This window comes from Scyliorhinus torazame, chromosome 19 (genome assembly GCF_047496885.1).
Source record: "Scyliorhinus torazame isolate Kashiwa2021f chromosome 19, sScyTor2.1, whole genome shotgun sequence".
Taxonomy (NCBI): domain Eukaryota; kingdom Metazoa; phylum Chordata; class Chondrichthyes; order Carcharhiniformes; family Scyliorhinidae; genus Scyliorhinus; species Scyliorhinus torazame.
The window spans coordinates 92,622,036-92,644,374 of record NC_092725.1 but is presented as its reverse complement, the minus strand read 5'-3'; the positions used below and the strand labels follow the sequence as shown (position 1 = coordinate 92,644,374).

At 55.9% G+C, this 22,339-nt stretch overlaps 1 protein-coding gene across 5 annotated transcripts in view; it reads right to left on the bottom strand.

The window, feature by feature from the left end:
- The window catches only part of LOC140396304 (uncharacterized), a 286,423-nt gene that overhangs the window by 52,808 nt on the left and 211,276 nt on the right, over window positions 1–22,339 (bottom strand). The window lies entirely within an intron of this gene.

The following is a 22,339-nucleotide window of genomic DNA, read 5'->3' as shown; positions in this document are numbered from 1 at the left end:
TGGCAATGATTAAACTCCCCTTGAGCCTCGCTGAATATAAGCTCCCTGTTAAACGGGGCGCAGACACCTAAACCATGTGCAGCTAAACATCAGTATAAAGTTGGCCAGTTTGGGTACCGATGGGAAGGAGAGACCCGGCTGAGATCTTTCTTGCCGTCTAAATAATAGTTATTGTAATAAAACTTTACTTATTTCTTCAACTCAATGTGGACTCCCTTCGTGATCTGCCAAACAGGCGACGAGGGTTCAACTGGTTTTCGCTCGATGCTGCAACTCTGTCTGTTAGGCCACCTCACTAACCCTGCTAGATAAAGTCAGACTCTTCATTTACCATGCTGCAGTTTGGAAGATTAGATGCCAATGTGGAGGACTGGACTCAGTATGTGGAAATAATGCGTTACTTTTTCATAGTATCATGGAGAATGATTGCCAGACAGTCATTTTGTTAACTGTCTGGAGGCACATACCTACGGTGTGATACGGAGCCTCAACTATCCTGCGGAACATGACACTCATACTTTCAAGCAACTAGTAACGCTAGTGGGGCAACGTTTTAACCCGGCGCCATCTATAATTATGCAGAAATATCGCTGTAATACAGTGGAAAGGACCCCGGCTGTGGCCATCTCCGAGTTTATCTACATGATAAAAGATAGCCGAAATATGCAATAATGGTACGTCCCTGTCAGAAATGCTGCGCGACTGCTTAGTATGTGGCATCAATAATGTGGCCACTCAAAATAAATTGTTGGCCAAACCTTCCTTAAACCTGCAGCAATTTGTGTATATTTGCCTATCATGAGAAAGTGCCGAACAAGGGGTGCAAGAAATCCAGGGACTTAAAGTGATCATCTTAGGGCGCGCCCCCTCCTGGCAATCAACATCCCCCCCAAGGGGGGGGTTGAGTGCAGTGCAGGTCTGGTGGGTTGGTTGAAGACTGAGTGGTCCCGACGGGATACCTCCCTAGAATCTGCATAGGTAGAACCATGCCAATATGGGTCATGTGGTCACAGGCCCCTACGTGAACGTGAGCCACAGGTCGGTCAGAGGTCCCCACGTCCTGGTAGAGGTAGACGCTTGCCTAGGGCCCGTACTTTCCATCTGGATGAACCAGAGGAGGAGGATTGCATGCAACTTAATTGTATGGCAGCTCATCGGGCTGTGCCCATCAAAATCACTGCGCAGGTGAACGGACACCTATTGGATATAGAGCTTAATACTGACGCTGCAGTTTCCATTGTTTGGAGGCAGACCTTCAACCGCATCAAGAAAGGAATGCAATATCTGGATTTGAGAGACACTGAGGCCCTATTGGCCACTTATACCACCGAGCTGTTGGGGACCTGGTGGTTTATGGATGGCAGTCATTGCTCCGCCTGTTAATTATGGTCAAGGGGCATGGCCCTCGCTTGCTGGGCCACGACTGGTTGAGCTGCCTGCACCTTCACTGGCAACACATCTTCCAAATGGAATTAGGGGGCCTGAGGGAAGTACTGGGAAATTACCCTGAAGTCTTTCAGCCCAGATTGAGGAAAATTGACGGTGCTGTGGCCAAAATCCATGTTGGGGCAGGAGGGCAGCAGAAATATTTTAGGGCCCGACCGCTCCCTCATGCATTGCTGCCAACAGTGGAAACCGAGCTCAGCCAGCTTGAAGAATAAGGGATCAACCGGCCAGTGTGCTTTGCAGGCTGGGCAGTGCCAATGGTCCCAGTATTTGAAGCTGAACAAAATGGTCCAGTTATGCGGGAGTTACAAATTGATGATAAATACTGCTTCATGCATGGACCGCTACCCAATGCCCTGCATTGAGGACCTTTATGCTAAATTAGCAGGTAGATTTTAATTTACTAAACTTGATATGAGTCATGCATATTTGCAACTCGAATTGGAATCGGCCTCCCGCCGTTATGTTACGATCAACACACACTGCAGCCTGTACGAGTACACCAGGTTGCCTTTCGGCATGTCATCAGCCTGTGCTATATTCCAGCGGATAATGGAGAACATTTTGTGTGTTACCACGTATAGCGGCATATTTTGACGATGCGCTGGTCACCGAGCAGGATCATCGGACAACGTGGTGGAGGTTCTCTGGTGTTTTCCAGGTTCGCCCCCTTCAGCCTGCGAAGGGCCAAGCGTGTTTTTCATTCCAAAGAGGAGGTGGATTTGGGCAATCGGGTTGACCATGAGGGCTTACACCCGGTCGCAGAGAATGTGCGCGCCATTCAGCAGGCCCCAGCTCCCTACAAGCTTCGATAATTTTTAGGGTTAGTGAACATTACGGCAAGTTAATCCCGAATTCCACAATGAAGCATGGCTCCCCTGTATCTATTTTTGAAGAAAGACCAAGAGTGGGCATGGCGTAGCCGCAGGATACGGCTTTCAACCGGTGAAGGAACAGTTTTTGGCTTCCGGGTTGCTGACTCACTATGATCCCGCCAAGCCTCTCATCATCAGGTGCGACGTGTCACTGTACGGCATTGGTCTCTCTCACTGGATGGCGGCCAACTGCTTTCGCCTCCCTGAAGCTGGCTGTGGATGAACGCAAATACGCACACATAGAGAAGGAGGGCCTAGCGGTGGTTTTCGAAGTAATGAAATTCAACCAATACCTGAACGCCCGCCATTTCACCGACCACAATACGTTGTTCGGTTTATTCAAGGAGGACAGACTCATCACGCCTTTCACTTCTGTGAGGATCCAGCGGTGGGCCCTTTTATTGCCCGCTTACGAATATATGTTCGAACATAGGCCAGGCATTCAAATTGCACACGCTGATGCATTGAGCCAACTATCCTTGCTGGCTAGCCACCCCATCTCCTCCCAGGGCAAATAAAATTGTCACCACCCTGAACTTCATGGACTCATTGCTGGTCACTGTGTCTAGGATGTGTGGGTGGACCCAAACGGACCCAGTTCTTTTCAAGTTTCGACATCTCATGTTATATGGTGGACAACATTGACAGCTCCCAGGTGAATTATGGGCTTACTCATCCAAGGTGTCCAAATTTATTGTGGAGGATGGTTTCTTGCACCATCCCGGAAAAGGATCACAGTGTGATCCTGCAAGACCTCTACAACGGACACCTGGGGGTGTCAGAAATTAAAATGTCAGCGCGCGGTTACGTTAGGTGGGCGAACCTGGATGCTGACATTGAATGATTGGCCCAACAATGTTTCATTTGTCAGGAGCACCGGAAGCTACCACCAGCCATGCAATTCCACCCCTGGGAATGGCCTGGGCGGCTATGCGCGCGGTTGCATGCCTGCCGATTATTCCAGGCTGTTTCAGGGCTTAATGGCTGGGATTCTCTAAAACGCGGCTAAATGTTGACGCCGGCATAAACACCGGAGTGTTTCATGCCGGAATCCATGGGCCGGAGTGCTCCGTGCTGCTCCAGCTGCCGTACACGGCCCTGCACTGCTTGCCGCGGGTCCGTGCATGCGCGCGGCGGCCACTTCCGTACCAGCCCCGCGAAACATGGCGGAGCCACACACTGGGCTGGCGCGGAAGAAGGTAAGCCCCCCCCTAGATTCTGCTCGCCCACCGATCGGTGGCCCCCGATCGCGGGCCTGGCCATCGTGGAGGCCCCCCCCGGAGACTGATCCCCCCATCCCCACCAGGACAGCCTCTGCAGCCGCGAAACCAGCTCCCGCCGGGTGGAACTGATGTGTTGGGTGTTCTGGATCACAGACAGGTCACCAACACTTGAAGTAGTGCAACACTATTTTATTAAAAGGTTAACTATTTAAACATACTTGAACTGTGGGTAAATACGATACTAGCTTTAACTGAAGACCTTTGCCTTGTCCTAACCAGTTGATGCACTCAGCACATGGTGAATGTCTCTGTTGCAGGCTGTGAGCTCTGTGCTCCTAGCTAGTTGCTACTTGAATGAGCGGGAACTCTGATGCCCCCTGCCTTTATAGTGCGTGTGCTCTCACTGGTGATTGGCTGCGGTGTTGTGTATGTTGATTGGTCCCACTGTGTGTCCATCAGTGTGTGTCTTCACCATGAAATACTGGTGTATATTATGACAGGAACCATATGTGAACCACACCGGCGGGAACTCGGCCGGTCGACCGCGGAGAATTGCCATGGGGGCCTCTTTCAACGGCCCCCGAACAGCGCCAGTTCATCCTCGCGCGGGCGGCTGGGGCCGATTCTCCGGTTGCTGGAGAATCGCATCCTGGCTTCGGACCCGATCGCGGGTCTGAGGCCCGATTATCCGCCCCTGCGCCGAGCGCCATTTCGGCGCGGAGACTCGGAGAATCCCGGTCAATGTTCCTCCTCCTAATTGACCCTCTTTCCAAATGGCTGGAGGTCCACAAAATGGGGGCGTCAACCTCCAGGTCCATGATCAAAAAGCTGCATTCGTCTTTTTGTACCCGTGGAATACCTGAGGTGTTAGTCACGGACAATGGCATACGTTTTATGAGCGAAAAGTTCCCTGGGTTTCTAAAGGCTAACAGGGTATGATTATTCACACTCTCCCATACCAATACCACCCAGTTTCAAATGGGAGGGCAGTCCAGATGGATTATGGAAACAGTCTTCAGAGGTGAAGGGACACTAGGCTGGCCTGGTTCATGTTTTGTTGTAGAACAACCCCACAAGCCGTGACTGGGATACCCCGGCTGAGATGCTGATGAACGGAGACTTTGGACCAGCCTTTGCACAGGTTTCCCTGACATTGGCGGGAAGGTGCGCCACAACCAAGACCTTAAAGGGCATTGCCCCATTCGACATTGACTGCCCAGGCTCTTTGTACCAGGTGACGCAGCACATGTGGGGGGGGGGGGGGGGCGCGCGCGTGGGGGGGGGGGGGCGCGAGGGTTGTCATAAACTTCACGGGACTTACAAAGTGCCAATTATTAAACTCCCCGTGAGCCTCGCTGAATGCAAGCTCCCCTGTTAAAGGAGGTATGGAACCCTAAACCATGTATAACTAGACATCTATATAAAGTCGGCCAGTTTGAGTACCGAGGGGAAGGAGAGACCCGACTGGAATCATTCGTGCTGTGTAAATAATAGTAAATAATAGTTAATGTAAGAAAACTTTATTTATTTCTTCAATTTATTATGGTCTACTAAAATTGCACAATGTTCAAGACCATTCGCTCAGATACGCAGCCCATGTCCAACTGCAGCAAGACCAGATTAATATTCAGACACGTGGCAAGTAACATTCGCACCATACAAGTTACAGGCAATGACCATCTCCAACAAACAATGAAATGAAAATGAAAATCGCTTATTGTCACAAGTAGGCTTCAAATGAAGTTCCTGTGAAAAGCCCCTAGTCGCCACATTCCGGCGCCTGTTCGGGGAGGCTGTTATGGGAATCAGTGCTGCTGGCCTGCCTTGGTCTGCTTTCAAAGCCAGCGATTTAGCCCTGTGCTAAACAGCCCCTAGAGACTCTAATCATTACCCTGTGACATTCAATGTTATTACCAATGTTATTACACAGGGCTAAATCGTTGGCTTTGAAAGCAGACCAAGGCAGGCCAGCAGCACGGTTCGATTCCCGTAACAGCCTCCCCGAACAGGCGCCGGAATGTGGCGACTAGGGGCTTTTCACAGTAACTTCATTTGAAGCCTACTTGTGACAATAAGCGATTTTCATTTCATTTCATTGTTGAATCCCCCACTATCAACGTCCTGGGTTACCATTGACTAGAAACTGAAATAGACTAGCTATATAAATACTGTGGCTGTATGTGGCTACAAGAGCAGGTCAGAGGTTGAGAATCCTGTGGTGAGTAACTCAGCTCCTGACTCCCCATCTCCCGGGCTTCCCATGTGCCTGGATGAGTGCAGCTCCAACAACACTCAAAAAGCTTGACAACGTCCAGGGCAAACCAGCCCATTTGATTGGCACCATCCACAAACATTCACTCCCTCCACCACTAATGCACAGCGGCAGCATATATCACCTACAAGATACACTGCAGGAACTCAACAAGGCTCCTTCAACTGTACAACACCTGTAAGTTCCCCTCCAAGCCACACACCGCCCAGACTTGTAAATATATCACCATTCCTTCGCTGTCACTGGGTTAAAATCCTGGAACTCCCTCCCTAACAGCACAGTGGGTGTACCTGGACCACATAGACTGCCGCGGTTCAAGAAAGCAGCTCCCACCACTTCCAGAGGCAATTAGGGATGGGCAATATGAATGCAGGCCTAGCCCACATCCCAGGAATTAATTTTTAAAGAACCAGCAGTCATGGGCTCAAAATCTCCCTGGAGTAAATAATGAGAATAAGTTTAATGAATTGGAGCTAGCATTATGAAATAATGACTGGGAAAGCTGTGGGATTGTTGCAAAAATCCGACTGATTCACTGTGTCCTCCAGGCACAGTATAGTTGTGTTCTGTTACCGGTCTCATACTCCCGAGAGTGGAAATTCCAACTTGAGACTTTGAATTCCATTTTACCAAAATCTAGAAAGAAAAGGTTGCTCCCAATAAAACTGACCATTAAACTGTCATAAAAAACAGATGTTTCACTAATGTCTCTTTGCAGAGGAATCTGCCGTGTTTAACCGGTTTGAGCCACTTGCGACTCCAGACCCGCAGCAGTGTGAATGACTCTTAACTGCCCTCTGAAATGGCCACATTGTTGGCCAAAAAATGGCCAAAAGTTGCTCCAAACCTGGACAAAAGCAGATGGGTAATAAATGTTAGCTTTGCCTCAGAGGTACATTGACCCACCGAGTAAGGGAGCGCTGTGCAGGTGTAAACTGTTTTTTGAAAAGACAAACCAGACGGGAACTCTATTTCAACTCTGGATTTGAAGCTACATTCTGGCCATTTAAATTTGAACTTAAACCTGGGCGTTGTCACCTCAGGAACGAGACAAGAATTCAGCAGTGCAATGTCATTCTTTAAGTGAGGCGGTTAACTTTTGTGTAGTATTTATGACGTGATGGTGAGCAGATCTGATGGCATTGTGATTGCTTACATGCATGGAGTGGGGGTTGGACTTCAAACAATAAAGAGGACACAGTCTGATCTTGGAAGAGCAACGGATAAAACTGTCTGCTACAGTGGCAGACTCCATCCTCGCCCGCTGCTTGACAATGAAAAGGTTTCACCGCAATTAAGCAGAAACAAAAAGTGATTCTGTTTTACCATGCTGTTCCTTGCAATGTGCAGTATGACAGCGCTTAGTCCTGCATTGCCTGTGCACTAATGAGCTCCCAAACTGATTATTAAACAGGGGAAGTAAAAACTCCAAGCTCGCATTTGAATGACTGCTGCCTCCTCATTGGTGAAGCAGCCCTCAGGAGGCAACAGTGACAGAAAACAGTGTTGACAGGAAAAGTAATGATCCTGCAAAGGGGGAATGAATTGCACTATGCAAACAATGAGCATAACCCCAGCACGAGAACTTTGTACGAGCTGGGACAGCTCAGCACAGATGAACATAGTTACTTTCATCTGTTTTTAGTATTGAGATAACAGGAACATTGAATAAAACAACACTCGCATATATACAGCACCTTCAATGTAGTGAAAGCTCCCAGGGTGCTTCACAGCAGTGTGATGAAATAAAAATTGACACTGAGTCAGATAAGGTGATATTAGGGCGGGTGACCGAATGCTGGATTAAAGAGATAGGTTTTTTGGCGTGTCTTACATAGAACATAGAAAATACAGCACAGAACAGGCCCTTCTGCCCATGATGTTGTGCCGAACCTTTGTCCTAGATTAATCATAGATTATCATTGAATTTACAGTGCAGAAGGAGGCCATTCGGCCCTTTGAGTGTGCACCGGCTCTTGGAAACAGCACCCTACCCAAACTCAACACCTCCACCCAACACCAAGGGCAATTTTGGACACTAAGGGCAATTTATCATGGCCAATCCACCTAACCTGCACATTTTTGGACTGTGGGAGGAAACCGGAGCACCTGGAGGAAACCCACGCAGACACGGGGAGGATGTGCAGACTCCGCACAGACAGTGACCCAAGCCGGAATCGAACCTGGGACCCTGGAGCTGTGAAGCAATTGTGCTATCCACAATGCTACCGTGCTGCCCTTAAGAACAAATAAATCTACACTATATAATTTTACCGTAATCCATGTACCTATCCAATAGCTGCTTGAAGGTCCCGAATGTTTCCGACTCAACTACTTCCACAGGCAGTGCATTCCATGCCCCCACTACTCTCTGGGTAAAGAACCTACCTCTGACATCCCTCCTATATCTTCCACCTTTCACCTTAAATTTATGTCCCCTTGTAATGGTTTGTTCCACCCGGGGAAAAAGTCTCTGACTGTCTACTCTATCTATTCCCCTGATCATCTTATAAACCTCTATCAAGTTGCCCCTCATCCTTCTCCGTTCTAATGAGAAAAGGCCTAGCACCCTCAACCTTTCCTCGTAAGACCTACTCTCCATTCCAGGCAACATCCTGGTAAATCTCCTTTGCACCTTTTCCAAAGCTTCCACATCCTTCCTAAAATGAGGCGACCAGAACTGTACACAGTACTCCAAATGTGGCCTTACCAAAGTTTTGTACAGCTGCATCATCACCTCACGGCTCTTAAAGGAGTGAGAGGTAGAGTGGAGGGAGGTTTAGGGACGAACCTCTGAAGATTAGGGTCCAGGCACCTTGGGAATGGCCACCGATGGTGGAGGGATTAAAATTGGAGAAGTACAGATATCTCACAGAAAATTGCAGGATTGGAAGAGGTTACAGAGGTAGGGGAGGGAAAGGTGATGGAGGAATTTGTAAAGAAGGATGAGAATTTTTATATGTATCATTACTAGACTGGGAGCCATTTTAGGTCACAAAGCACAGGATGACGGGTGAACCAGGCCGAGAATAACCCTGTTATTCAACAGCACTTTGCCATTTTTTTCCCTTGGGGAGTTTCTCCCAGTCGAGGCCACACTTCGGCAGCCATCCTGCATTGGTGAACTGAGCTTGCCAGCAGGACAGGCTCCTTGCAAATCAGGGCGCCATTTTGGAAGGATGCACCGATCTCTAGATCCTCCCCCCTTGGAGCTCCACCCCCCCCCCCCCCCCCCCCCGATTTTCATGAACCACCCTCCCTTCACCCCCCTGGGGCTCCCGGACTTCCTCCCCGTCACCCCCACTCTTCTGGACAAGCCCCCCCCTTGGGCCAGACCCCTGGCGCTGCCAACCTGGCATCCAGACACCTTGGCACTGCCAGCCTGTCACCCTGGCATTGCCCCTGCCAGACCGGCACTGCCAGAGTGCCATTGCCAATGTGCCAGGCTGGCATTGCCAGAGATCCCAGATGCCAAGGGGAGTGTCAGGGTGCCACTCTGCCCTGTTCCCGACAACCCGATAGCCTCTAATCGCTTGTGAGACCCTTCTAGGTGCCATCACACCTGTTCACACTTGTGTGAACCAGCACTGAACGTTGCCTGACTGAGTCCTCACAGGTGCGGCCATTGAATCCCGGGTACCGGGTGAATATGGCGAACGCATGTTTAGATGAGCCAAATGGTTTATTCAAATATGCATGTCTGGATCTTGCACCACTGAGGCGGCATGGACAGCACTGCTGGACATGGGTGGGCTGGGGCATGGAACGGTGCTGGGCGGGGGCAGTGCCAGGTGCATGCTCGGTGGGGTTGAGGGTGACGGGTGGGGGCTGGTGCCAGGGGACTGGTGTCAACCCATCCGTGCAGGTCGTTGATCTTCTTACGGCATTGGTGACGCTCACCGAGGTGACGGCCGCTGCCACTTCCTCCCAGGCGGCACTGGCTGCCCTGCGGCTGACCCTCCAAGCCCCTTGGGGAACAGGGCATCCCGTCTGGTCTCAACCACGTCCAACAATTTGGCCAGGTCGGCATCCCCGAATCATGGGGCTGGTCTCCTCAGTGGCATGGCAGCAAGCTGTGTGGGGTTGGCTGTGCAGGAACGATTTAAGTGCTGCTCCCCCTTGGTAGCGGGGGGCTGGCGAGCCTGTGGCAGTTTCCGCTCGCTACCATACTTAGAAACATTTCCATTCAATCACACCCTAAGTTTGGTTTAATAGCAGTGTGAATCTCACCCAAAAAGCCAGCGGGTAACACCCTGCCAAACACACCCAAAATGACACTTGGAAATCTTTTGGATAAACCAGTTTCTCTTTCCACAGGTGCTGCCAGATCTGCTGAATATTTCCAACATTGTCTGTTTTTATTTCAGTTTTCCAGAATCTGGGGCTGGATTCTCCGATTTCGGGACTATGTAATAATAATAATAATAATAATAATAATAATAATAATAATCGCTTATTGTCACAAGTAGGCTTCAATGAAGTTACTGTGAAAAGCCCCTAGTCGCCACATTCCGCCGCCTGTTTGGGGAGGCCGATACGGGAATTGAACCCGCGCTGCTGCCTTGTCCTGCATTACAAGCCAGCTGTTAAGCCCAGTGTGCTAAACCAGCACCTCGCCATGTCCCCACGCCGCCGTGAAAACTGTGGTCTCTTACCCCAGAAAAGCTGGTGCCAAAAGGCCACAGATTGTTGCAGGGGGCTAGCAGGCAGCTGTCGTGGAGCTCGCAGCCTCCCGCACTTTCGGGTCAGAGGCCGCGCGTTCTCCATGGCGGATTCAGACCACGGACCTGGAGTGCGGAAATAGTGCCCTCGATTGCCCCCTCGCCCGACCCAGGCCGCCCGCACAATAAAAGCCCATTCCCAAATGAGGCCTCCCCTGCCCTCCGATCGGCCCGTCCCCAACTGTGGCAGCTGCGGACTGAGTCTGCAGGATGGTGGGACCACATTAGAAATACGCCATCGGGTCTTCAGCCGGCTGGGGGCGGAGAATGGCGGGACGGGCCTCAAGCAAATGCCTCAGGTGGTGGATACTCGGCGTGATGTACTCCATTTTCAGGGGGGGGGCAGTGTATCGTGGAACCTGCGCCGGTCCCAATTTCATGCGTGAAACTGGATTCTCCGCCCCGTCGCCGAACACAATTTCGGCGCGGGGTGTGGATAATCCAGCCCCTGAAGTATTTTGCTTTTATTGTAGCAAGCTTCCTGACCTGCTGCTTAATCCAGGTGTGTTTTTATTTTGTCTTCTGATTTAAATCCTTCTAATCAACACAATCATTTTTTAAACAAGATTAGCAACTTTCGATGGGATGAGGAGACAGTGCTGGATGCAGCTTTTGTTATCAGTTGTGTTTGTGTATCATAAAGCACAGATGCAGGCCATTCAGCCCATTGCGCCTGATCTCTGAAAGAGCTAACCAATTGTCCCACTATACCCTGCTCTTTCTCCATAGTCTTTTCAATATTCTCCCCTTCAGGCATTTTACCAATTCTTTCTTGAAAGTTACAATCTGCTTTCACCATTCTTTCATGTATTCCAGATAACAACTCACGACATAAAATCATTTATTTTCACCTCTCCTCTTATTTTTGCCAATTACCTTAAATATCTCATCTGGTTACGAAAACCCCAAAAGTCTGAAATAGTTTATGAGCATTATTTTCTACAACTTGGGGAGGACATTTAAAAGGACATATCACCAACAACTTGTATTTCAATAGTGCCTACCGCATGGCCAAATGTTGCAAGAAAAGGTATTGAACAAAATTTGACATGGAGCCACATAAGGAGGTTATGACAGGTTTGGCAAAGTTGGGTCAACGAGGTGGGTTTAAGAAGAGTGTTAAAGAGGAAAGAATGGTGGAGAGGTGGCCAGAGACTCTAGTGCAGGCAGCTGAAAGCACAGGCAACATTGGTGAAGAGAAGGAAATGGGGACAAGAGACCACGGACGTCATTCTCCGACCCCCCGCTGGGTCGGAGAATGGCCGTTGGCCGCCGTGAATCCCGCCCCCGCCCCCGCCGAAGTCTCCGAAGGGAGAAAAGTCGGCGGGGCGTTGATGGCGCCGCTGCCGCGGAGAATGTCACGGGTCTGCGCAAGGCAGCCGATTTTCGGCCTGCCGATATTCTCCCTTCCGGATGGGCCGAAGTCCCGTCGACGTGATGACCGTTCACGTCGACGTTAATCAAACCTCCTTTTCATCGCCGTGACCCGGTGCTCCAGGCTCACGCCGACCAGCGAGGAGGTGAGTGACGGCCTTGGGGGTTGGCTCTGGGCAGGAAATGGCGTGGCCGCAGACTGATTGCGTGAGGAGAGGTGTGTCTCGGCTTGTGTGTGTGTGTGTGCGGCCGGGGGGGGGGGGGGGGGAGGGGGGGGGGGAGGGGGGGGGGGTGTTTAGAGTAGGTTGGGCTCCGGGGGAGTGCCGGGAGGGGGTCCGTGCCGGGGTGGAGGTTGGGGGGGGGGGTCCGTGCCGGGGTGGAGGTTGGGGGTTGGGGAGGGGGTCCGTGCCGGGGTGGAGGTTGGGGAGGGGGTCCGTGCCGGGGTGGGGGTTGGGGGGGGTCCGTGCTGGGGTGGAGGTTGGGGAGGGGGTCCGTGCCGGGGTGGAGGTTGGGGAGGGGGTCCGTGCCGGGGTGGAGGTTGGGGAGGGGGGCCCGTGCCGGGGTGGAGGTTGGGGGGGGGGGTCCGTGCCGGGGTGGAGGTTGGGGAGGGGGTCCGTTCGGGGTGGAGGTTGGGGGGGGGGGCCCGTGCCGGGGTGGAGGTTGGGGGGGGGGTCCGTGCCGGGGTGGAGGTTGGGGGTTGGGGAGGGGGTCCGTGCCGGGGTGGAGGTTGGGGAGGGGGTCCGTGCCGGGGTGGAGGTTGGGGGTTGGGGGGGAGTCCGTGCTGGGGTGGAGGTTGGGGAGGGGGTCCGTGCCGGGGTGGAGGTTGGGGAGGGGGTCCGTGCCGGGGTGGAGGTTGGGGGGGGGGGCCGTGCCGGGGTGGAGGTTGGGGGGGGGGTCCGTGCCGGGGTGGAGGTTGGTGAGGGGGTCCGTGCCGGGGTGGAGGTTGGGGAGGGGGTCCGTGCCGGGATGGAGGTTGCGGGTTGGGGGGGGGTCCGTGCTGGGGTGGAGGTTGGGGAGGGGGTCCGTGCCGGGGTGGGGGTTGGGGGGGGTCCGTGCTGGGGTGGAGGTTGGGGAGGGGGTCCGTGCCGGGGTGGAGGTTGGGGAGGGGGTCCGTGCCGGGGTGGAGGTTGGGGAGGGGGGCCCGTGCCGGGGTGGAGGTTGGGGGGGGGGGGTCCGTGCCGGGGTGGAGGTTGGGGAGGGGGTCCGTTCGGGGTGGAGGTTGGGGGGGGGGGCCCGTGCCGGGGTGGAGGTTGGGGGGGGGGGTCCGTGCCGGGGTGGAGGTTGGGGGTTGGGGAGGGGGTCCGTGCCGGGGTGGAGGTTGGGGAGGGGGTCCGTGCCGGGGTGGAGGTTGGGGGTTGGGGGGGAGTCCGTGCTGGGGTGGAGGTTGGGGAGGGGGTCCGTGCCGGGGTGGAGGTTGGGGAGGGGGTCCGTGCCGGGGTGGAGGTTGGGGGGGGGGGGCCGTGCCGGGGTGGAGGTTGGGGGGGGGGTCCGTGCCGGGGTGGAGGTTGGTGAGGGGGTCCGTGCCGGGGTGGAGGTTGGGGAGGGGGGTCCGTGCCGGGATGGAGGTTGCGGGTTGGGGGGGGGTCCGTGCTGGGGTGGAGGTTGGGGAGGGGGTCCGTGCCGGGGTGGAGGTTGGGGAGGGGGTCCGTGCCGGGGTGGAGGTTGGGGGGGGGGGTCCGTGCCGGGGTGGAGGTTGGGGGGGGGGGTCCGTGCCGGGGTGGAGGTTGGGGGGGGGTCCGTGCTGGGGTGCAGGTTGGGGAGGGGGTCCGTGCCGGGGTGGAGGTTGGGGAGGGGGTCCGTGCCGGGGTGGAGGTTGGGGAGGGGGTCCGTGCCGGGGTGGAGGTTGGGGGTTGGGGGGGGTCCGTGCTGGGGTGGAGGTTGGGGAGGGTGTCCGTGCCGGGATGGAGGTTGGGGGTTTGTGGGGGTCCGTGCTGGGGTGGAGGTTGGGGAGGGGGTCCGTGCCGGGGTGGAGGTTGGGGAGGGGGTCCGTGCCGGGGTGGAGGTTGGGGGGGGGGTCCGTGCCGGGGTGGAGGTTGGGGGGGGGGTCCGTGCCGGGGTGGAGGTTGGTGGTTGGGGGGGGGGTCCGTGCTGGGGTGGAGGTTGTGGAGGGGGTCCGTGCCGGGGTGGAGGTTGGGGAGGGGGTCCGTGCCGGGGTGGAGGTTGGGGGGGGGGTCCGTGCCGGGGTGGTGGTTGGGGGGGGGGGGTCCGTGCCGGGGTGGAGGTTGGGGGTTGGGGAGGGGGTCCGTGCCGGGGTGGAGGTTGGGGGGGGGGTCCGTGCCGGGGTGGAGGTTGGGGGTTGGGGAGGGGGTCCGTGCCGGGGTGGAGGTTGGGGAGGGGGTCTGTGCCGGGGTGGAGGTTGGGGGTTGGGGGGGGGTCCGTGCCGGGGTGGAGGTTGGGGAGGGGGTCCGTGCCAGGGTGGAGGTTGGGGGTTGGGGGGGGGTCCGTGCTGGGGTGGGTGATGGGAGGGCAAATGAGTTGGTCCACCTGGCCAGGTGCCAGCCTCCAACAGTTGGACCCATGCGGTCCATGCCACCTGGCTGGGGGAGGAGGGGATATGGTCAATGATGACATGTCGTCGTTCCCCTCCCCCCACCAGGCCGTCATGTTTTCAGACCATCCAGCGATGTTGGCTGCCGTGGTGGCAGCCGCTCATGTCTATGTTGCCCTGGATGAGGAGGAGGAGGAGGAGGAGGAGGAGGAGCGTGCCAGAGAGGCGGCGCAGGCTGCCGCAGAGGGGCAGGCGGCAGCCGCCCAGGCTGGAGGGACACCTGGCCGACAGGACGAGGAGGGGGAGGGGGACGTCGCGGCCCCATGGCAACGGAGGCACCCGAGGGCGCCCCGTGTGTACCGGCCCCGGCAGTCATACCAGGACCTCACGGACCGGGAATGCAGGAGGAGACTCCGGATGAGCCGGGAAACCGTGGCACACATCTGCCACCTGCTGGCACACCTGTCACCGCGTGGCACTGGTTACGGTGGCCCTGAACTTTTATGCAACGGGGTCATTCCAGGCACCGAGTGGGGACCTGTCCGGCATATCGCAGACATCGGTGCATCGGTGCATCCGGGCAGTGACAGATGCCCTTTATGCCATGGCGCACCGCTACATCCGCTTCCCCGTGGACCGGGCCAGCCAAGATGCCCAGGCCGTGGGCTTCTCTGCCGTTGCCGGGTTCCCCATGGTCCAGGGCGCGATCGATGGGATGCACGTCGCCGTGCGGCCACCTGCAGAGAACAGGGCCATGTTCACTAATAGGAAGGGGACCTATTCGATGAACGTACAGGTGGTCTGCGACCACCGCATGATGATCCTGCACGTCTGCGCCCGTCACCCAGGCAGTGTACACGACTCATTCGTGTTGTCGCGGTCATCCATCCCCGGCATGTACGAGGGACGCCATCCCCGGCTGAGGGGCTGGTTGCTGGGCGACAGGGGCTACCCATTGTGATCGTGGCTGATGACGCCTATACGGAGGCCACGCAATGAGGCGGAGAACCGCTACAATGATGCCCATGTAGCGACAAGGGGGGTGATCGAGAGGTGCTTTGGCGTGCTGAAGATGCGTTTCAGGTGCTTGGACCTCTCTGGGGGCGCCCTCCAGTATCGGTCAGATAGGGTCGGCCGCATCATTGTGGTGTGCTGCGTCCTGCACAACATAGCCCAGCAGAGGGGCGATGTGCCGCAGGCAGAGGAGGGCGGAGTGGAGGAGCAGCAGGAAGAGGCCCAGTCCTCCCCAGATGAGGGGGATGGGGGCAATGGTCAGGGCAGACGGGGTAGACACAGACGGGTGGCTGTCCACCGTTACCGGCTGGCCCAGCGGGCACGGGACAGACTGATAGACGCCCGCTTCACTGACTAGATGGGCGTGGGAATCGGGTAGTGTGGCCACAGACCGCACACCATGACAACAGCCGACCACCCACACCCCCCACCCATCCACCCACCCAGCACCCTCACCCCCCTCCCCAACCCCACACACCCCACCCGCATGCACACCACCCCCCCACCCCCAATTGCCGATCCACCGGCGGCACAGCGGGCCGGGCTCACCCAGTTGCGGGTGGACGCGTGTCTATCGCAGGCCATGGAGAATGATGACAACCCGCCTCCGATGAGCTCCTGGCTCTACATCGTTGGACTATGTCTGACCCATGGCCACAGTACCACCATCCACCCGGACCATCCCTGCATGCGGCTGTGACACTGCAGCGCACGGTCCCGTCCTCTGCCCGGGGGATGTTGATGGCGGCCCAGGGGGAAGGGGGCAGACTCATCTGGGGCTGAGGTAAGACCACCCCTCACACACACACTTGCGCTCAACGTACATGACACCCCCGCACACTTTGGACAGAGCACAAAGGCAGCTTCGGTAGGTGTAACATTGACTTTAATAACCAAAGGAGTTCATGCACGTGCCCTAGCCCCTAAAACTCATCTGTGCCCTGCACCCATGCCAACTTACTCAGTGTCTAATTGTTTGGCCTTACGGGCCCTTTGACTACGTCTACGTGGTTCCCCAGACGGTACAGCAGAACTGGAGGTGGACTCCTGTGATTCCTGCCCTCTGACACTGGATCCCTTTGGCGGCCGTTTCCTGGGGCGTCCTGGCCTAGATGGGCCAGGCTGCGGCCCGGGCGACTGGGATGGCGAGCTGCCAGCCTGTCCTGCCCGTTGCCCACCCGATGCACCTGGGACGGAAGGGGGGGAGTCCGAGGTGTCGCGGTGTACCGGGACCTCCCCTACAGAGGGAGCCGGGACGGACCACACCACCTCCTCCTCCCTCGGGGTGCCCGATGGCCCCCAGGCCTCTACATGGGTGGGGGATGCGAACGGACTGGCCATCCGACGCGCCCCCGACATCTGGCGCTGCCAGTCCTGGAGGCCCGTGCTGGTATCGACAGGGGTCTGCAGGTTTGCAGCCATGGAGCCCAGGGGGTTGTCGAACCCTGTCTGCGACAGTGCGACGCCAGCTTGCACATGGCCACTGGCGCCGATGCCCTCAGCGATGGCCTGCTGAGACTGGGCCATGGCCTGCAGAGACTGGGCCATGGCCTGCAGAGACTGGGCTATGGCCTGCTGAGACTGGGCCATGGCCTGCTGAGACTGGGCCATGGCCTGCTGAGACTGGGCTATGGCGTGCTGAGACTGGGCTATGGCGTTGAGCGCCTCTGCCATCTGGCGCTGGCACTGGCTCATGGCCTCCTGTGAGAGGGCAGCCATTTCCTGGGCCACAGACGCCGCCTGCACGGAAGGCCCCAGGCCTCGCAAACCGTTCCCCATGTCTGACACCGTCGCACCCATTGCCTCCACCGCGGACGCCACCCGTGCGGTGTCAGCCTGGGTGGCACGCATGACCGGGACCACTCCCAGCTCCTGGACGCGGGTGGACTCCTCCACCTGCGACCGCAGCCGCCGCAAGCCACCCGTCACCCTATTCGCTCGTCTCCGTGTCAGTGGTTGCATCGGATCTATGTGTGGGTGTGGTAACTGCAGGAACCCGGGATCCATCTGGGCGGCAGATGTTCGCTTGGCCTGGGCTGCCCTCCGACCGCCCGGTCCCTCTGCTGCTCCTACCTCCACCTGCTGTACCGGGACGGCTGTGTTGTGCGCACCAGTGAGTGTACCAGATGCCTCATCACTAAAGTGCCCAACCGTGGTGAGTGTTTCTGCGATGGTGGAGGGTGTTGGTGACAGCAGTGGCGTTGTGTCGTGCTCTTCGTCCCACTCTGAGTCCATGGCACTTTGGTGTGGGGGTTCGTCTCCACCCATCCACTCTGAGTCACTGTCCGGTATTTCGTCTTCCCGGGTAGGGGTGTCCTGGGTAGTGCTGTCCCGGGTAGTGCTGTCCCGGGTAGTGCTGTCCCGGGTAGTGGTGTCCCGGGTAGGGGTGTCCTGGGTAGTGGTGTCCCGGGTAGGGGTGTCCTGGGTAGTGGTGTCCTGGGTAGTGGTGTCCTGGATAGTGGTGTCCTGGGTAGTGGTGTCCTGGCTCGGATGTGACGGGGGCCTGTGGCTGCCCCCCTCATCGCTGGGTGGTCGCTCCCGCACGTGACGGGGGTGTCGTCTCCCTGTTGCTCCAGGTCTCTCCGTCTCCCGTGGTGTGCGAGGGGCATCCTGCGGGCGTCGCATGCTGGAGGGTCCGGGTCTCTCCGTCTCCCGTGGTCTCCGAGGGGCATCCTGCGGGCGTCGCATGCTGGAGGGTTCGGGTCTCTCCGTCTCACGTGGTCTCCGAGGGGCATCCTGCGGGCGTCGCATGCTGGAGGGTCCGGGTCTCTCCGTCTCCCGTGGTGTGCGAGGGGCTTCCTGCGGGCGTCGCATGCTGGAGGGTGCGGGTCTCTCCGTCTCCTGTGGTCTCCGAGGGGCATCCTGCGGGCGTCGCATGCTGGAGGGTGCGGGTCTCTCCGTCTCCTGTGGTCTCCGAGGGGCATCCTGCGGGCGGTCTGCATCTGCGGGGATGGGTGCCTGGACGTTTGGTCCTGCGATACACAATGAAGCATGCATGGTTAGACATCAGGCAGTGATCAGGTGATACGGGGGAGGGGGATATAGGGGAGGGGGGATATGGGGACGGGCTGTTGGTGGCTCACTTGCTCGTGGGGCCCCGACCTATGCATCAGCAACCTCCCGGTCCTCAGGTCCGCCAGCCAGTTCCAGGGCCCTTTCCTCGTGTACGGTCAGTGGCCTCTCATCAGCGGGCCCTCCTCCAGTCCTCACATGCTCCCTATTGTTGTGTGCGCGCTTCTCCTGGGGGGGGGGGGGGGGGGTGGCAGGGGTAAAAGGCAACAGTGTTAGGCAGGTATATGAATGCACGCCATCGGTTGCGCGTGCATTGCAGAGGTTAAGGTTAGGGCTGGATTCACTTGGGGATATGGGGGAGGGGGGGATATGGGGGAGGGGGGATATGGGGGATATGGGGGAGGGGGGATATGGGGGAGGGGGGAATATGGGGGATATGGGGGAGGGGAGAATATGGGGGATATAGGGGAGGGGGGATATGGGGGATATGGGGGAGGGGGGATATGGGGGAGGGGGGGATATGGGGGATATGGGGAGGGGGGATATGGGGGAGGGGGGAATATGGGGGATATGGGGGAGGGGGGATATGGGGGATATGGGGGAGGGGGGATATGGGGGAGGGGGGGATATGTGGGAGGGGGGAATAAGGGGGATATGGGGGAGGGGGGGGATATGGGGGATATGGGGGAGGGGGGATATGGGGGAGGGGGGAATATGGGGGATATGGGGGAGGGGGGGATATGGGGGAGGGGGGGATTTGGGGGAGGGGGGATATGGGGGATATGGGGGAGGCTCACCCTGCCTGCTCTGACGAGGTCGTTCACCTTCTTGTGGCACTGGGTGCCTGTCCGTGGTGTTAGCGCCACAGCGGTGACGGCCTCTGCCACCTCCCTCCACAGACGCCGGCTGTGGCGTGGGGCAACTCTGCGGCCGTGCCCGGGATACAGGGCGTCCCTCCTCTGCTCCACCGCATCCAGGAGCGCCTCCACATCGCGTGACTCGAACCTCGGGGCTGAGCTACGGCCAGCCATCAAGTCGGGTGTTGCGGTCGGCTGTTCCGGTCGGGTGGGGGGGAGCTGCGCGGCCTTATGAGCCGTCACGCCGTGCAGCGCGTATGACGCTGCACGGCGTGAACCACTGCGCAAGCGCGGATCCCGTTACGTCGCTGCTAGCCCATTTCGGGCCGCAGAATATCGGCCCATTTTTATGACGTGACGCAAGTGGGATTTGCGCCGTTTTTTGCGCCGATCGGCGGACTTTCCGCCGATAATGGAGAATTTCGCCCCACAATTGGAAAAATGGTTAGTCCTAGAAAAAAGAAGCTACAGTGATCAGCATATTCCAGAAAGATGCTAAAAGTAGTAGGCAGCTATGGCAGAGGAAAACAAAGCCCAATGATGCCTGATGTGGTAGCACTGGCTTGGAAAATTAATTTTCCCAGGAAAACGGCAAAGTTTATGCTGACACAAAAATGAATAAAATTGCTGCAATTATTTAAAAAAATTTTTTTTTAATGAATTTAGAGTACCCAATTATTTTTTTCCAATTAAAGGGCAATTTAGTGTGACCAATCCACCTACCCTGCACATTTTTGGGTTTTGGGGGCGAAACCCACGCAAACATGGGGAGAATTTGCAAACTCCACACGGACAGTGACCCAGAGCCGGGATCGAACCTGGAACCTCAGCGCCGTGAGGCAGGCAGGAGGGCTAACCCACCATGCTGCCCTAAATTGCTGCAATTATAACTGTGAAACAAATGTCTGTATGTAAAGTGGTGTCAGACTGATCTCTCAAAAACATTTAGCAACTCAAGACTGGGCATCCATGAGGCACTGTGGACCATCAGCAGCAGCAGAATTGTACTCAACCACAATCTGAAACCTCATAACCCGGCATATTCTCCACTCTACCATTACCACCAAGTCAAGGGATCAACCCTGGTTAAATGACGAGTTCAGGAAAGCATGCCAGGAGGCAGGCATACCAAAAAATGAGGTGTCAACCTGGTGAAGCAACATCACAAGACTACGTGTGTGCCAAACGGCATAAGCAACAAGTAATAGGCAGAGCTAAGCGATTCCACAACAAACACATCAGATCTAACCTCTGCAGTCCTGCCACATCCAGCCGTGAATGGTAGAGGACAATTAAACAACTTACTGGAGGAGGATGCTCCACAAATATCCCCATCCTTAATGATGGATGAGCCCAGTACATATGTGAAAAAGACAAGACCGAGGCATTCAGTCTGAAGTGTCGAGTAGTTGATCCATCTCGGTATCCTCCAGAGGTCCCCAACAAAGGGCAGCCTGGTGATACAGTGGTTAGCACTGCTGCCTCACAGTGCCAGGGACCCGGATTCAATTCCGGCCTTGGTTCACTTTCTGTGTGGAGTTTGTACATTCTCCCCGTGTGTGCGTGGGTTTCTTCCGGGTGCTCCAGTTTCCTCCCACAGTCCAAAGATGTGCATGTGAGGTGGATTGGCCGTGCTGAATTGCCCCTTAATGTCCAGGGTTGTGCAAGTTAGGTGGGGTTACGGGGTTAGGGCCTGTTTAGGATGTTCAGTTGGTAGAGACTCGATGGGCTGAATGGCCTCTTTCTGCACCGTAGGGATTCTGTGATGATCACAAATGTCAGTCTTCAGCGAATACGATTCACTCTGCGTGATATCAAGAAACTGCTGAAAGCACTGGACACTGCAAAGGCTATGGGCCCTGACAATATTCCATCAATAGTGATCAGTCGGCTTGTGCTCCAGAACTGGCCGCACCCCTAGCCAAGCTGTTCCAGTACAGCTACAACACTGGCATCTGCCCTGCAATGTGGAAAATTGCCCAGTTGTGTCCTGTACACAAGAAACAGGACAAATCCAACCCAGCCAATTACCACCCGATCAGTCTACTCTCCATCATCAGCAAAGTGATGGAAGGAGTCATCAACAGTGCTATCAAGTGGCACTTACTCAGCAATAACCTGCTCTCAGGCGCTCAGTTTGGGTTCTAATAGGGTCACTCAGCTCCTGACCTCATTACAGCATTGGTTCAAAGTGGCCACTGCACAGTCCTTGTGGAGACAAAGTCCCTCTTCACACTGAGGATGCCCTCTATCGTGTTGTGTGGCATTACCACTGTGCTAAATGAAATAGACTTTGAATAGTTCTAGCAACTCAAGACTGGGCATCCATGAGGCACTGAGGGGCCATCAGTATCAGCAGAATTGTACTCAACCACAATCTGCAATTTCATGGCCTGGCATATCTCCCACTCTACTGTTAGCAGCAAACCAGGGGATCAACCCTGGTTCAATGAAGAGTGCAGGAGGGCATGCCAGGAGCAACATCAGGCATACCGAAAAATGAGGTGTCAACATAGGACCACTTGTGTGCCAAACAGCAAAAGCAGCAAGAAATAGACAGAGCTAAGTGATTCCACAACAAACACATCAGATCTAAGCTCTGCAGCCCTGCCTCCTCCAGTCGTGAATGGTGATGGACAATTAAACAACTCAGTGGAGGAGGAGGCTCCATAAATATCCCCATCCGCAATGATGGAGGAGCCCAGCACATCTGTACAAAAGACAAGGCTGAGGCATTTGCAACAATCTTCAGCCAGAAGTGCCGAGTGGATGATCCATCTCTGTCTCCTTTGGAAGTCCCCAGCTTCACAGATGCCAGTCTTCAGCGTATAAGATTCACTCCACATGATATTAGGAAACGGCTGAAAGCACTGGATACTGCAAAGGGCACTGACATTATTCCGGCAATAGTACTGAAGACATGTGCTCGAGTATTTGCCACACCCCTAGCTAAGCTGTTCCAGTACAGCTACAATACTGATATTTAACCGGCAATGTAGGAAATTGCCCAGGTGTGTCCTGTACACAAGAAGTAGGACAAATCCAACCCAGCCAATT